Source organism: Agelaius phoeniceus, chromosome 2 (genome assembly GCF_051311805.1).
Source record: "Agelaius phoeniceus isolate bAgePho1 chromosome 2, bAgePho1.hap1, whole genome shotgun sequence".
Taxonomy (NCBI): domain Eukaryota; kingdom Metazoa; phylum Chordata; class Aves; order Passeriformes; family Icteridae; genus Agelaius; species Agelaius phoeniceus.
The window spans coordinates 108,770,647-108,789,062 of NC_135266.1; positions in this window are offsets into that span (position 1 = coordinate 108,770,647).

The window sequence follows — 18,416 nt, forward strand, 5'->3', positions numbered from 1 at the left end:
AGAAATAATACCAAAGTTATAGGATAAGTGAGGCACTTGGTTTTTCCCATTTTTAAACTATTCCTAGTGGCTGTCCACTAAGTGAATTTTTCTTTTTAGTGATCTCTGTGTATGTGTCAGCCTGTGCAATTTCTTCCTTTAGTATTCTTCATTTTAGTACGAAAAATAATGTTTTGCCTTTGCTGTGCTTGCTTTGCATTTGGCTGTGCTTTCTCTTCTCAGAGGAAAACTAAATCTCATGCCTAAATCTGCTGCCCAACACACAGATCAGTAAAGGTGATTTGGCCAGTGACATTCCCTTTGCAAGTGCAGGTGGAGTTTCCTTTCTGCTGTGCTGCAGGGTCCAGGAGCCCAGCCAGAGCTGAAGCACAAATGGCAGATATGGGGAAACCATAGCAGGACTGGGGAAACTCCCAGAAATGGGAAAATGTAGCAGGACACAGCAGGCAGCACATGATGAATTTCATCTTGGCCAGATGTCACTGCCCTTCCAGTCAGTCCTGATCTTTCCCAGGGAAAAGGCAGAGCAACAAGGGAAACAGCTCCTGGGTTTGATCCATGGTGGTACCTTGACCTAGACTATCCCGCTTTCACAAAAACAGCAGACAAGATTAAACACTAGAGAAAATTAATAAAATCCCTAGTTTAATTGGCAGCTACTGCTGTTATTAAATATATCCTCTTAAAGAATAGAGTTTCTGAATCAGTAAGGTTGAAATGTAATTGAGAATGTGCTTATGAGAAACATTTTTGCAAAGCCTGTGAAACTGTGAGGATTAGGCTGAAGTATCCCATGTGATCAATATCTTGCAATCGCATTAAGGCCTCAGGCAACAGGGGCCTTCATTCCTTTCCATTTCCCATTTTCTGTTTTCTGTTCCTAGGCACCATCATAGGCAAGCAGACATGAACAGAAAATGAATTTGCTACAAGCTAGTAGCATTGTAAGTGGCTTTGATATAAGTGGAACAAGGGTCGGTAACTTCTAAGCCCCAGTAGCCTGATAAGAATATTAAGTCTACCATTTATCCCCAATGAGTACTTGATTAGCCATACAGTGCTCTGCTGACAGAGTTCACTAAAAATACATTATGCTAATAACATCTGAGTGCCAGCAAAACTGGGGAAGCCCAAGACTCAACACAACGAATGAGCCATTATGGTATTTACCTGGCAGACACAGTTAGAGGCAAAAGTATGGGCAAAAGAATGACATCTCAGTCCTGTTTGCAAAGAATAGAAATACAAGTGATTTGCCAAAGAATACTAGGATTAGAATAAATAGAAAGAAATACCCCATATTGTATCTCTTAATAAAGATGCTTAGTTTTCCAGAGCAGTCAGCTGCTAGTGGAGACAAGTCATATCTATGTATTTATCTGTGACGGTGTTCACAGGGGCCTTATGTTGAAGGAAGAGACAAGGATCTGACTCCATATTTCAGAAGGCTGATTTATTATTTTATTATATATATTACATTAACACTATACTAAAAGAATAGAAGAAAAGGTTTCATCTCAGAAGGCTAGCTAAGCTAAGAATAGAATGGAATGAATAAAAAAGGTTTGTGGCTCGGACAGAGAGTCTGAGCCAGCTGGGCTGTGATTGGCCATTAATTATAAACATCCAAGATGGACCAATCAAAGATCCCCCTGTTGCATTCCACAACAGCAGATAACCATTGTTTACATTTTGTTCCTGATGCCTCTCAGCTTCTCAGGAGGAAAAAATCCTAAGGAAAGGATTTTCATAAAAAGATGTCTGCGACATTTATCTTTGCCTAAACTCTGTCATATGGCTCTTCACTGGTGGGTCTTTCTGCCTGGGTTCACACCAAATGTGTTTCCTCCTTGCTGTGTGCTTGGACCACAGTCTGGGCTTCCCACTGCACTCCCACAGCTTCCTCCTGTTCCCCAGCCCACTGCCATTGCCCCAGCACAGCATTTGCTCTCTTCTAAGGGAAGGACTTGTAGCCTTTCCTTCCAAGGGAAGGACCTGTAGCCTTTCCTTCTAAGCATCAGCTAGAGATGTCACACATCTCAGCAACAGTCCAAAGTGTACTGCAAGTACAGCAGAGGAGGGATGGTTCACGATGAACTCACAGAATCTGTTTTTTGCAAACACTGAGCACCCCTGTTCTCCTGCCCTCTGCCAGCCTGCAATGAGCACCCTGCCCAGCAGGGCTCTGGGCTCCTCCACACAAACCTTCTGCAGCCAGCCTGGCTGCCAGCTCCTGCACAGGCAAATTGGTGCCCAGCACTTGGCCATGGCTCACAGCAAGGGCAAGCAATCATTTCACAGACATACAACTGAGAGCTTTGCAAAAAAGGGATCAAGATTGGGAAGGAAAAAAAAAGGCATGATTAATCTGGCCATTAGAGCTGGTCATTTTTTTTTTCTTCTGTGGATCTTTTACTAGCCAAAAATGCTTTTTAAGTCCAGCCAAAATTAAGTTGCATTTGCCATACAGTTGCAAAGAACAAAGAAGACATTTCAAAAGACAGTAGAATGTCTCCTCAATTTAAAAAAGATTTTATTTCTTACATATTTTAGAAGTGCCGTAATAATGTTTATGAGCTGATAAAAGTTAAAACCAGAGTTCTCTTTAGAACGTTTGGTGTACCTGAAACATACCTTTATTGTGAGTGCTTCATTTTGCCCAGAGAATGGCAAAACAAAAAATATCTTGGGACTAAACCAACTTTAGAGAAATGCTGACAGTGAGCCAAAACCCTCAGCTACTCACAGTCAACTATTACAAGCCACCAAACAGTTTAAATGCAAAGGTAGTAAAGAGCTAAGTAACCCGATCTATTGTAGCTGCTTGTGCATGGAGCAGTAATGTGAGAAAGGTGCAGGCAATGCAGAAAAGAAGGCACTTCCATGCCACAATTTGTCTCCTGCTGATGTAAATGCCTAAAATAAGGCACATTAATCATGCCTTAAAAATGCCCATTTCTCTTCACTGACTAGCTGGGAAACAGGTGAGTAGTGCTGGTGTACCCTTCTGCCTTATCAATGTCAGCAGTGGGGTGAGATGAATTTCAGTATTTTAATAATTCACAAAAAACCAAAATGTAGATATGAAAACCATAGAACCTGGGTCCAGAAGCTGGAAAGACAGACCAATAGAAAGGACATAAATTCCTTTTTCTTACTCTGGCATTCAACATTTCACGATCAACTTATTTTCCTGTGTTTGTCCTTGGGTTTTATCTTTTGTTTCATTTAATGCTCTTATCTGTCTGTTTTATCCATCCATCTTCTCTCTTTCCTCAAACCACAGAGCTTCAGTATCTACTGTTGACAGTGTCCACCTGCTTCTGTCATCTGCTGTCTGCCTTTCATCACCGCTGGAAAAGGAAAGGGAACACTTTCAAGACCGTGAGCACTTATGCATAGTAGGATATGGGAATTCTCCCAAACTGGCAAACTGTACCCTCAGTAGGAAATTACATTAGATGTGGCTCCAAGCAGAGATTGCTGGTTTTTCAGACTTTAACCCTGAAATTCTGCTTTCATTGCCCTCCATCTTTCAATTTATTTTCTGGACCCAGACCTCCCTTTGAAGTATTGAAATCAAGTACTCCAGGAACCCTAACCTCATTTAATTTGTGTCTTGCTCTTCAAGGGCCTCCTGTGAGTTCCATATGCAAAATGTTAAGGTTTAAATTCATCTAGCCTCCTTGCAAGCAAGATAACAAACTCCTTAATGGGACCTCAGAATAATTTTTAGCTGGTCCAAATCTGGCCAATGGTTTCACTGTTGGCTTCAATGTTAACAGGACAGTGAGCAAATTTGAAAAATATAACTGCTGTACCCAAGCAGAAAAAAATAGTGTGCAGAGTTATTAACAATACTATAGTGTTCATTCATTATATATGCATATGTATGTATGCATTTAAATAGGCAAACACCGCATCTATATCTTAAATTTTATTTCACTTTTAGCTAGAGGTTTCTGATGATGCCAACTATACCCTACAAAAATAAAGAATCATAGCAAAAATTAAAGGTAATCTGTGTTATTTCTAGTTGTAATAATCATGTATTTGACTACAGGTCTAAGGAAAGAGAAAAGCCTGTATCACCCCACTCAATAAAAGCAGTTAACAGGGACCAGACAACTAAAAAGAAAATATAATTCTGAAGGAACCCACTGTATTCCTGGATGACTGAACAGTTGATCACTTTGTCTGGCTGTACAGAAAGTTAAAGCAAGCTGAAAGTTTTCAATTTATAGTGAACACTGTACTTAAGCAGCAGAAAATTATATTCTTACTTTCCACTCCAGCTGTGTGTGATATATGAAGTACAGTGAACTCCAGTAAAAAAAAAAAAAAGAAATGAAACCAGGTGGTAAATAATCAAACTATACTCTTCATTAGCCTTGGTATTTATTCTGCCACTTTGAAAGCAATAAGAAGCCACTTGCAGTGTTGGTGCCTTTTATATTCTACTGTCCTTTATTTTTTGTTGTTTGTACTACTAATATTTCCATACTGTTCCTTTTTTCCTCCCCCTTCTGGGATTCTGACATTATTCACCAAATTTACTTTCATATTTAAGCTTGCTTTGGTTTATAAAGTTAATTATCCATCACTACAAATATGTCACTGTTAGTTTTCTATAATGAATAATATGAAAGTCTATCCTGTTAACCAGATAGATTCTCAGTTATTTCCAGGAGTACAGGACAAGGCAGGAATTTTTGCTGAGCACTTCTGAACCTGATTTTTGGCAGTGGAAGGATGCTTTTGGCTACATGCAAGTTACATATGAGGCACAATAGTTGTGATCAGGTAAAATCCTGGCACAGATACCTTAGAATTTCATCAGGGTGAGTCTACAGAGACTTCAGTAGATACTGACCATGAAGAAAATTAAAGACACTGCATAATGAGGTTTCATGATAGCAAGCCACCATTCCTCTTTCAGCTAAACGTGTAAAATTACTTTTATGAAAATTTGTGACTTTGACCCCTTTTTGGGTTATTTGAAATCTCTTATCATCTGTCTTTTTACATAATTCTGTGCTGTGCTCTTGGCAAAAGCAGTGAGCATGTTACACTCAGAAACCGTAATTAGTATCTGTTCATACAAATGTTCCGGCCTGTTTTTCCTCATTACTCAAACTCCATACACAAGACATGTTTAGAAGCATAAATTGTTTCCCTACTGCGCTTCTAATTAACACTTCCATTAAGTCCTAGGCAGAGAGCATGGAACATACTGAAAGAAACTGCTGTTTACAGAAACGGTGATAAAATGTATACAAATATGTCCTGCAAAGTGCAAGCCAGCCAGCTTGTGTGACATGTGGATGTGTTTGTATGTAGGCACAAACAGATGTGCTACACTCACATGCAAGACTAATTTGTTCATTAACATTAAAAAAAACCCCTCTAGATGAATAACAGTCCATTAATTTTTATAATTACTTCTTGCATGCCCATATCATTGCTCAATTGAGTTTCTGAAGCCCTTGGTAGCTTCAGACTGGCTTCTTGGCATGAATGTGCTGGGTACTTGAATTATCTTCCACTGGTTAGTAGATTGGATTTACTTGGATTTTGACATATTTATACTTGATAATCCTCCATCCTTCTTCTTCTTCTATAGGATATTTGAATAACCTTAAATTGAAATAAAAAGTAATAATTTAGGGTTTTCTTTTTTTTAATCTTGAAAGGCAGAATGAATCAATCAAATGGTTTGCTAAGCATCACAAATAGTTCTGGATTTCTAGGTGGTTTTCTTTAAGCCTTTGAATAAGAACATGCTTAATCTTTTCAATTTTGCATATGCTTACTACAAGACCAAGAGAAAAAATCTCCTGGCAGCTGTAACTGAATTTCACCTGCAGAAATCCCATTGTGAGACTCAAGAGTCAATCCACAAGGAAAGAGATTAAGCAAATAGTCTTGTGACCTAAAGTGCAATAAGCTTTGCACTGTGAGAGTAAGTTGGAAAGCCTGACAATTAACTGCAACTCAGGGCTGGTGATAGGGAGATGTTGCTTTTGTTTTTAATTACATTTTATTGAACAACCAAGTGATAAGCATCAAAAGACAAGATTGTCTTGGATCATCAAAGATAGGGTGGGGGATGTTGTTTGTTCTGTGAATTCAGGCAAGCTAAAAGAGCTTTTTCTGTGTTTACCTGAGTAATTAATGAAAGACCAAATTGCTTTTGAGCAAGCAGGCTGCAGCTAATTGGAGTTATGTGCATTCGGTGAACTTAGTGATTTGGTTTAAAAAGGATTTACAGTGTAGGTGACAACCCTTTTCAGACAAATACAGCAGCAAAGGCTGAATATTAGCAGACAGCTTCCAGATGATGTAACTTATGTAGAAAGCTTTCTCTTTCAGTTAAATTTTGAAAGCGGAAAAAGTACTGGCTTATATGAGCAAAAGGCTTGGAAAATATTTAATTATTAATAAATTTAAAAACTGGGATACAGACATTCAGTCTATTTCTATAATTTCTAAACTGGCAAGATCAGTGAATCCAGAGAGGTTTGCCAGTCTACCTTAAGGAAAATTATGCTTGTAAGAGCAGACAAGTTCTAATTTTTGAAGTTCTTACTATAACTCTTTCTCTACTATATCTCACTAAGGGCTGAATACATACTGTGATGCTCTTTATCAGATGTTGTAGCACCTAATAATCTACCACTATTATCAAATAATAAGGAGACAATTTACTTTCAAGGATACCACTCAAAGTGTGAAGAATTATCTACCTTTCTGTCAGTGATTCTGTCAGTTATTTATTTTCTTTTCCAGACCTGGTGGAATGGATTCCCTAAAGATATACCTATAGACAGTGGTTACATACTGGACAATGGATAATCCTGCTGGGCTAAAGGACAGAGAGAAGGGATGTTCCCTTTCATCCTCATGAATGTTGTAAAGAGAAAGTTCCTCTTGCTCTTTGCTTGCTCTATTAAACCGAGAGTTGTTTTCTCTTCTTTCTCTAAATCTAAGATTTTTTCACTTATGCAAGAACAGATTTAAAATAAAAAGGAGGAAGTTTTCTGCCTTTCTTCTTGAAGGAATGAACTTCAAGGCATATACACACTTGGATCCAGTTCTCATCAAAATACCATGAGCTGATCAGACCTCAGTCTCAGTACACCTCATGAATTTGTGCACCAAATATTTATGTCATTAATCTGGATATTAAAGTCAAGTTTTTCTCCTTCACTCCCTTTTTTACTGTCAAGATTCAAAACAACCTGAGGTCTTTTGCCAAATAATTCTACTATATATTGTTGTAGGAGGAATTAATTCCCACTTCTCACTGATCTGTGTCTGAAAACCTCTTATCCAGATTTCTTGGAGTTCAGGGTACTGCTGAGTAGTGTCTCTTTCCATATAATTTTAATAATAAAAAATGTGAAATATTGTAGTTGGTTCAATTTCACATGGTCTTAAATGGACTTTTCTGCTTTATATTTTACCCTTCTGAAATAAGAGAAGATAAAATAATATACTCAGTGTTCTCAGCTTTTAAAATTCATAATTTTACTCAGTCTTCCAGTAATGATTCTTTACATGCAGTTTCAGAATTCTTTGTTCAAAGACAATAATTGTAGTTCTTCCTTCTCTGTCTTCCTTGTCCTTTCCCAGTAGAAATGCTGATGAGCTGTACTGGTATTTCCACATGCTTTCAGGCACAGAGTAACATGTGAAATCTCATTGTGATCACTGGGTTAGGGATCAGGCCTGAATGCCTTTACTCTGAGCCCTGCTGCTAAAGTATCTGCAGCACTTTGTGGGAGGCACTAAGATATTTCGACAGCTTTATTTTTAGACTCTCTGTTGGGACTAAAATTGTGCAGTGCATTAGAAAGCTTCTCTCAGCCTCAAGTGCTGTGGCTGTGTGCAGAGCCTGCAGTAAAATCCGTGTTTAAGTTGGTATGGGCTTGATTTCCAGTTGTTTCCTTTCTAATTTAGTAAAACTAAGAGGTCTGTTACATTTTAATACACATTTCATTATTTAATAGAAAAACATGGTATTTTCATAGAATTGTAACTGTATCACTACTTTTACCAATATAATTACATCAGTTTAATGTGTACAATATTATTATTACAAAGAAGGATCAAAAATGACAATTATTAAATTAAGAAAGAAGTAGTAGAAAAAGGTGAACATTGAATATTAAAGCACTCTGAAAGACCAGATTTACTCTGAATTGCCAAACAGTTTTTGTAAGTCAGTGTTGTCATAAAATACATGAAGAGAAAAAAGATTTCATTGAATTATTTATTGCAGGTTTTTTTTTGCACAGAACTAATATTTGACATTATTAATCCTGTGAATATATTATTTCCCAATGTAACAGTTCTGCAGAATCTATTGAATATGTGTTTCTGAGCGCATGCAAAAAAATACATGCAGAAAGGAATTTTGCACTTTTCGTGATCCAAAATCAGCATAAAAAGCAGTGGTTTTGATTCCCAGTCATCCACATACAAGAGACTGCAGATACTTCCTCTCCTGAATCTATTTGATATGTGGAATTAGCTGACAAAGTAAATTGCAGCTTATGGAAATGGTTCTTTTGTAATTATTTGCAATAATTATATTCTTCCCTCTGGTTCTACACAGAAATATATTCCCCATGCCACATGTTGAAGGTATCTAGACAGGCCAGCAAGGATGAATCCAAAGAAATGGAAACAGTTCAATTCAAAATGTGATCTGAGGGATCAAAATCCCAATTCCGACATCCTAGGACAGTAAACCCACACACTGAATGACCTGAGAGGCAACTGGGCTCACCACAAACATATCCCAAAGGGAAAAGTAAGGCTGCTAGCCTTTACCAAATAGATCCAGAAATTCAACTGGAAAATGGAACCTTCAGTGATTTGCAAGCCCATTCCTTGCCCATTCTGCTGCATAACACAGGAATTGGGCTCTGGAGAGATGTCTGGCTGTTACAAGATTCCTTGCACAGAGAAGGATGGATGGATGGATGGATGGATGGATGGATGGATGGATGGATGGATGGATGGATGGGCGGACGGACTGAATAATGCTTCATGTGAGTGCCCCCAGGTCTCCCTCCCTCCAATCACCTGCAGACATTTGGACATGGAGAGGAGAGGAGAGGAGAGGAGAGGAGAGGAGAGGAGAGGAGAGGAGAGGAGAGGAGAGGAGAGGAGAGGAGAGGAGAGGAGAGGAGAGGAGAGGAGAGGAGAGGAGAGGAGAGGAGAGGAGAGGAGAGGAGAGGAGAGGAGAGGAGAGGAGAGGAGAGGAGAGGAGAGGAGAGGAGAGGAGAGGAGAGGAGAGGGGAAATCAATACATGGATGGTTAAATTCAGGCACAATATCTAGCCAGAAGGCCCATTTTCTTGCATGGCTTGTATAGGCCTGTGTAGATGATACAGATATCATACTGCCAAGTCACATAATAAATAAAGCCCAATTATACTCATCACCTCATATTTTGGTCAGAGCAACCTTTGGTCTCATTCCATCCAAATGGGATAATTTACATGCAAAACAAGCCAGAAATCTTTGCAGAGGAGAAGTTGTTCCTAGGATCAAAGATATGCAGAGTGCCAGAATTCCTTTAAAGGCCTAACAATCTTAAAGTGATTTGAGGATAAATATATTTGTGGCTGCCTGACTTGCAGTGTAGAAAGAAACAAGAGACACAAGGGGTTTCTCTCACACACACCTACAGATCGCAGCATATATTTTTGCTCTGTACCTTTGTAGGAAGCAAAAGGTGCTTCCTCAAATATATTTAGAAAGGGAAAATGCATGAAAAAAAACTTTTAAGCTCACTAAACAGTACAAGTGTGAAGAATTCTGTACATTTTTCTGTACATTTAAAAAGGAAGCAGGAAATACAATCCTTTTGAAGTTGTTCTGACCTCCAAGTCATGAAATATTGACAGACAAAGAAGGAGACAATGCAAGAATGAAAACTAATATATTAATAGCAGTGTTGTCATGGTAGAATTCAAATTTCTGCCCCATCAATGATAGTTAAGGTTTTATAAAATGTCCAAAGGATTCAGCAAGACAGATTGCAAGAGCCTTGAATGAGAACATGTTGCAATATGGTGATTAGAAAACACCATCCAGGGTAGAAAAAATGAGCTGAAGTAACTGCAATATAATTTTACAGGCAAGGTCTATAGTCAGTGAATTGATGGCTAAAAAGGTGATACTATGCTCACCTCAGCTTTGCTTTCTGCAGATTTGGAATTGTTTGGACATTACTTACTAGATCAATTCCTCAAGTGGTCCACACAAAAAAGCATCTATATTTGCATCTCTTAAGCTAGAAAGGGATCAATCTTGCCTTCTGTTTCCTTTAATACCTGCAAGAATATGTCTCTAATGTCCCAATGACAAAAGCTGTTTCTAAACCCTCCAAATTAAGACTATCCAATTTTTATTCTAATTTTTTTGTTTGTATAAACTCATATATAAATGAGTTTCCTGAAATATAGTGGAATGTAAAGGAAGAAGCTGCTCCTTCTCAGAAGCAAATTCCCAAATAATTTCAGTGTGTTATAGCACTCTATATACAAACTTGTAACAAACCAAATATTTAAAACCATTAAAATATCTCATGTTACAGAAGTTTTAAAATTAAATCAGCGCATCCAACAGAGGCTGTCAGGCAAGGAAAGCAGCCTGAAGCCTAAAGCTAGGAATCTACTAATTAAGATATGCAATAAAAATGTTAATCAAGTAAACTTAGGGAGGATGGGGGAAAGTGATTACATAATCCTCTTGGCACCGTATAATGTCTCACTGCTCTCATGCAGGAAAATGATGAGTAGGTAAACAAGAGAGGAAAAAAAACAAAACAGGTCCTTTGATTGTGGGCCAAAGAAGAAACTGTTCCAAATGGCCTCTCTAACCAACATTAGCTGTTCAAGTAGAAAACATTCAGATCTAAGAGCTCTCTCTAGTGTGCCAGACTGGGGACAGCCAACAGAAACTAACAAAGGAGCATGAGAAACTGGAGTATTTAAGATAATTCCTGGTAAGTGTGGCTGGAGCAATGCCTTTTGTTATCCCATTTCTTTATAACTGTATTCCACGCTTCAGAACTGTAAGTAAACAGGATACTTGACTCTGCTCTGTATTATACATGTTTCCCTGCTACCCAACAAGGAGGTACTTCACTCAGGCTTGCATGGCTCCTTGAAGGCAGGGCTAGGGTTGGCAAGGTTAGCCTTGCTGCCCTGTACAGTGTTGTTTGGAACAGGTTTTGTGCTAGGACAATAACACAGCTCAGCACCCACCAGGCTCTGCCTCGACTTCTTTTGGCCTAGCTGGAGCCATATTTAGTCTTATTTAGCAGGAAAAAAAAATTATGTGATAATATGGTCACTGTTACCTACTTTTTTTTTACTGTATAGGGTAATAGTGAGCAGGTACTTGATGCAGAATAAACTGTTTATGACTTTAGAATAAAACAAAAAAGAATGCTGACAGGGGGTAATTGTGGGGGTGTTGAAACCATGGGCACAGGATGACACCAGTGGCCACAGGGCTATAAACATGTCACCAGTGGTCAGGTAACCCTAATTAAAGGAATGCAACCATGGGAGCAGGGTAAAGATAGCTTTAAGGGTAACAAAGAGGATAATGGCCACAGCTCTACCATAAAAGTTTAATGTACTACACACAGTAATGTGGAAATATGAACCAGTGAAGAATCAGCAGGGCAAAGATCATGTAAAACACATAAAAGTTCTCCAGCCAGACCCAAATGGTAGCAGGAAGAAAACCTACATGGGTGTCCTCCCAAAAAAGGGATAGTGATGCTGATTCTTCTCTCTGTAATCCTTTTCTCTTGCTCTGAACCAATGTCTGAACCTTAGGACACAGAAAAATGGTAGAAGGATAACAGTAATTCCAAAGAAACATGGAGATACTAGACTGTTTAGGTATACCAGCCTTAGCTGCAATTTGAACCACGAGTGTCAACACAATCACATGTGGATTAATGACAGGTGTTTCAAAAAGGTGAAAAGACACATCTCCACCAAATTGTTAAGCCATTTTTGGAGATAAAAATAATATAAACTCCATACAGAGAGAGAAGTCATCTTTCCAAATTACCCCAGAATCCCCTTTGGTTTGGAAGTAGGATAATAATGAAAACCAAAATTGAAGGTTGTCCAAATTTATTAATAGATGTGCAACTGCTGCCATTGGCATCTGCAGCTCAAAGCATGATGCTGGACTGAGAAGTGCTTAGAACCATTCATCTGTATGTCACAGATTCATATATTCATAAAATGTTACCAAATTGTGCAAGCACACATTTCAGAACACTTATAATTTTTTAATATAATTAACTTTAGCATTAGAAATAAAACCAGTTAATCACAGCAACAGGCTAATTTCTGGCAGAAAATAAACTCATTGGTAGTAATTTTGATAAATTTCTCATGTTATATTGCTAACACTGTAGCTTTAAACTTCCTGAGCTGAATTTTTTTAATTATGCTTATACTGAATTATTTTTTGCAATAGAAAGAATATGATGAATTAGGTTTAAACATATTATTTAGATGGAGTGTAAACCACTCTGTAAAGCTCACACAGTGCATTTATTCATTACCTGGATAAAGATGCCTTGCCGTTTTAGGGATTCTGTATATTGATTTCAGAGTTTACATTTCTGAATCATCCTAAAAGACATTCCAATTCTATCACTTACTTACCAACATGGTAAAAATTACTTGCAATGAGTAATTTTGATTGCACTGGTGAAACTAGTGTAGCTAATAAACATAGTTATTAGCATATGACCTCTTGGCTGGAAAACCCCCCAAATTAGGTGCAGTTTGACCTCAAGAAACAAATTTGTGTGGGACCCAATTTTTTTTTTTTTAATTTATGAAAATATTCATATATATATATGAAAAGATTCCTTTTGGTAAGTTGTGACAATGCAGTATCAGAATAATGAACAAAGAATTATATGGATTAAAAACAACTGTCTAATACCTATGTGGAGATCACTCCTCATTACTTTTTTTAACCAACATATTTTAAAGAAAAATATTGAAATAGGGAAAAGAAAAATTAAAGTTACAAATTACATATATTTTAAAAAGAGCAGGAAAACTATGATTTATGTTTTCAGGATAGCAAAATATGTATATCTTATGCTAACACTTAAAGGGATTTGCCATAAAATCTTCATAAGTGGGGAAAATAAATAAATTAAAATAGTTATCAATTTCTATTTTCCTAGGTATTAAAGATATTCTTAGTTATTGCTGTTTTATAAGGAAGGTACTCTAGGAACAGAAGAGGCAACTGAATTACTTGTTTACAGGCTTTTAATGCCCATTCATCCTGGTGCACAAAGCAGTTCAGGAAGTCCATCTGAGATAATCTTAGTTTTGATTTCAGTATCTTGCCTTTATTTTGATTGCCAAAAATGTAAAGTTTTCTGTACACAAGGTGGTGTTTTTCATGTAGTGCTCTAGCAGATATGGATTTCATTCCAAAGCAGGTATTTCCACAGGTGAAATATAGCCCCAATATTGTGAGGTTGGAAACAAATCATGTATATCAAGGAGAAGTCTGGAGAATTAGGCTATAAATACATAGAAACAATGACAAACCTCTAACCCTTAACTGTGTAGCACTACATCCCAATACAATAATTTATGATGTCAATAAAACTGTATGGAACATCAGCTAAAAATGCCTGTAAGAAGGAAAAAAATTCTCTTCCCAAAAATATCAGTGACAAAGAAAAGGTTAAACTGCAATGGACATACATTTTTTCCTTTTCAATCTGGAGTTTTGGAGGAAAAAAAAATAAATTTACTTCACTAGCTAGTCAGTGATGTATATAATTAAATAGAAAGGTTTTGGAGGATGTGATTTTATGGTTACCGTAGCAACAAGCACCTAGATGGTCCATATTGCTGTGCTCTTCTACCATGAAAAAAAAAAGGAAAACCCCATCTATGACCTTCTTGAAAACGAAGAGGTTTGTACTGCTCAAAGCCCCATTGTTCTTTACAGGCATCTATTTTCACTCAGAATCAGGGGTAATCCCACTCTGGAATTATTCCAGTGGTTTTGCCAAACAGTAATTTGCATGTGGCTTTACCATAGCCTAGCACTGGAAATCCTGTGCACAGTCACATGCAGCTCAGCTGGCCACGCATCTAATTCTGGACAGGGGAGAAGGAAGGAAAGGTTTAAATGGAAGATGAATTTCATAGCTTCAACTTCTAATATTTAGAAAAGTTTTTGACTTAGTTATCAGTGCACTTAACCACTTGATCCCATCCCTCTAAGAACAACAAACCTTTGAAACCTCATTTATAGTGAGCAGAGGTAGAAAGTTTTCCCCCAAGCTCACCTTGGTGTTGTTCTAGTGTGAACTATAGATGGACTCAAGCAGCAGTCCTGGTATTGGCAGAGAGAATTTTCTGGTGTTCCTGTTGCTGAGAAAATCTCCTTCCTTCTCTCATGTTGCACCTGAGAACTCAAGAGAAAAGGGCCAGCAGAAGTGTGGAAAAGTTAATTATCTGTTGTGGATACTAGTTAAATTATTTGCACAGGGCTTAGAAGTTCTCTAATTTCAAATGTTTCTCACGTAAATTTTTCAAAGGATGCAATAGCATTCAAACAGAAGAATAGATATTCAGCCCAACAAATTATCATTCCATTACACTGACTGTCTCTTCTTCCAAAGACTTCACACATGGTACTCTTAATTTTAAATGTTGTCTTTGATTCACCAGAAGCTCACTCCTACTACCGATGTTTTCTGTTTTCTATTCAAATGTCTGGATATAATTCCAAACAAACTTGAGAGTAATTTCTTAAAATATCTCTCTCCCTCTTTTAAATTAGCATTTATTTCTGCAATATCAGAGATGGAAAACAAACAAAAAACCCCAATGTAGAATGCCTCTTTTATCACATTACAGTAGATGTTGGTTTTAGGTCTAATAATTGATGATAGAACACATCCAAATGTAATAGATTTTATTTTATATTTATTTATTTATTAGCTACATATTTCTTGTTAGAATGACAGCCTCTCTTTTCACATTCCATCACTGTTTTCCCTGTGGGGCTTCCAATTCTCACTTCTAGACATCTTAACTTTAAATCATAATAATTTCCACTCTGTGATCAGCATATAAATTCCCTCTACTGCCAAATAGGCATACAAGAAACTACCTTGTCCTCCTCAATCAGTTCATCCTTCATCCTTTCAGAATAGCAGTAGGAAAAGGTCCAGTTTTAGAAATAGGACTGAGGAGAGGTTTTACACAGTGAATATTCTGCAAACTTCTCCAAAAACCCTCATGTACTCCAAGGCTCTTTGTTGTACCTGCCAATCCATATGCAGGAGACAGGTGTTCATCTTTACACTTTGTTACCTACCCTGTCACAATACACCACCATTTATGTATTATTTTTTGGAGGTTTGGTTTGCACAATTTGGTCTGCATTTCCACTGTACTTGGGCAGGATTGGAGAAGTGCCTGTTAAAGCTACTGTATTACCTTATGTTTACATAGCTGGTTTTAATAATTACATTTAGTATTCATATTACACATAAAATATTTTAAGCCTCTTCTGTGCTCACTGCAGGTAGCAAGCTTGCAGTTCTAAAGCAGGGATCACCTGGCTGCTTGCAGGGTTTAGGCAATATTTGCATTATATTTTCACTTGGGATGGGTTACCTGTAAGTATGGCATTACACTGGCGGCTTTCTGGCCTCAATGAGGTGCACTCAGCTGTACCATGTGTAGGCTCATCTGTGAATTTAAGGGAGACTGCTGAATCCCTGTACAGGCATTTAAAGAGTCATCATATGTTAAAAAATTACACCAGGAGTAGTGTGTAGCATTTGATCCAGAGTGCTAGCAGAGACAAGAACAAGACCTGTAAAAAATATCATAGAATCATGGATTATTTTAGACTGGAGGGGACCTTAAAGCTCATCTCATTCCGACCCCCCTGCCATGGACAGGGACATTTTCCACTAGACCAGGTTGCTCAGAACCCCATCCAACCTGGCCTTGATCACTTCCAGGGATGGGGCAGACACAGCTCCTCTTGGCAACCTATGCCAGGGCCTCAGCACTCTCACAGTAAAAAATTTCTTCCTAGATATCCAATCTAGACCTGCTCTCTTTCAGTCTGAAACCATTCCCCCTTGTCCTGTCACTCCAGGCTCTTGTAAACAGTCACTTCATCTTTCTTGTGGGTTCACTTCAGGTACTGAAAAGGCTGCAACTAGGTCACCCTGAAGTCTTTTTTATTTCCAGGCTGAACAATCCCAGTTCTCCCAGCCTTTCCTCCCAGCAGAGCTGCTCCATCCCTGTGATCCCCTTGGTGCCTGCTCTGGCCTGGCTCCAGCAGGTCCCTGTCCTTGCTGTGCTGGAGCCCAGAGCTGATGCAGCCCTGCAGGTGGGGTCTCAGCAGAGGGGGCAGAGGGGCAGAATCCCCTCCCTGCCCTGCTGCCCACGGGGCTCTGGATGAGCCCAGCACACGGGGGGCTCTGGGCTCCCAATGGCCAGGGCATGGCCAGCCTCTCACCCACCAGCACCCCCAGGTCTTTCTCTGTGGTTGTTTTTGATCTGCTCATCCCCCAGCCTGTGTTGAGACTCCAAATATCTGGGTGAGGTGATCCTGAGCACACCCGTGACAGTGATCAGCACAACCTGTGCTCTGGCATCAAACATCAACTGACCAGTTTCAGAACAAAAATTTAATGTTGTTCACATGCTCTGCAGGACTCCTAAAGAGGGGTAGAAAGCTTTGGTCTCACTGTATTACAAATGTTATCACTGTCCACTGTACCAAATAAAAATGCAAAATAAACAATTCACATGGTTAATAAACAAAGGCACATTTCTAATACAGTCTGTTATTTGTCTTAGGTAAACTGCTTCTTTTATTTGACATATGTCCAGCACTACAGAAATGTGAAACATGCTGTGCCTCCTGACTTGTACTGCTATGACTGAAAGTGGAATTGGAATTATGTGAGGGGAGTTTAAGATGCTTCACCTCCATTAAAACATACCCTGCCCTTTTTCTTCTCAACATCAAATAGGACTGCAAATATGAGGCTGTTCAGCCTACAGAGTCATAAAACACAAGCATAAATCACAGATAGATGAAGAAATGACAGAATTTCTGAAGCATATCAACACTCCCTAAAGTGTTCCTAACATAACCCTGTGCACTGTCAGATTCCAACAAAAATAAGAAAGAGGAAGTTGGGGGGGCTGATGTTCACACACCATCAGTCCAAAGTTATTTAACACAATTGTTTCTGTAATTGCAGCTCCCTGAAATGTTCAGTGTTCAATGGTCCTCAAAAATCAGACTTCCAATTGGCTGATGATGGGTTTTGTTAGCTGCACATGCTGAGTTGGGAAGTTTAGCTTCACACATCAAGAGCAGACATTTTTCAAGAGTGTCACAGGTTTTGGGGTGAAGAGGGTCTGAACAGCATCCAAGGTATTTTTCTTCACACAAAGATATGTCTCTCACTGAACTAGCAACACATATGTAAGAATCTAAGCTACAGAAACTCAATAACTGTTTTACACTGGGGTGAAAGAAAAATTACAATGGCAATAGGAAATGCATTTTCTAACAGTCTTAAGGAACTTAAAATTAGCCATTTATATGCCATTAGCCTTGATAAGATAGTTAAGACTAACTAAATATCACAGACATTACAAAACTGAGGTTACAGGAAAAACTTTGCAGATACCTTATTTTTATTTTTCATTAGCAACATTTAAAAATCCTTCCTTAATTCCTAATCAAGTTGAGTTGACTTCAGGCTATATCAACAAGAGTGGTGACATCCTTGCAGCTGAGATAGCAGAGAAACTTTAGGGTGCTTTCTGCCACAGGGATATCAGATGGCAAGAGTCAGATGGGGAGGGGAGACTCTTTCTTGGGACTGTAGAGATGGAGAGGCACATACCCCTTTCCAGGACCACAGACTGTCTCCCCATCTGATAAATGGAGAAATCTCAGCAGGAACAAAGGAAAAAGTAATGGACTGGTTGCAAAGCTCCTCAAGGTTCTTCTGTATCCTGTAGCCTCTTCTAAATGCATACCTGAAGATAGAAAAAAGACACAGCCTGGTGACAATTAAAGGTTATTTTACAGAGGCTTCCTTTCTGCAGCAACATAAAGTATTGCAGTCAATAACTTTGTTGCCTGAGGAAATATTGTGCTGGGTAAAATCATATACTCGAGAGAACAGAACTCTGTGTTCAGACACTAGATCTTAGTTTATAAATGAGGCAGTTCTGTGGCAGTAAAGAAAATTACAGTCCCTGTGTAGGAGCTCTTTGAAAGAGCATGCTATGAATTTCAGGCTGGGTCTGAGGAGCTCTGCTGACCCTGGC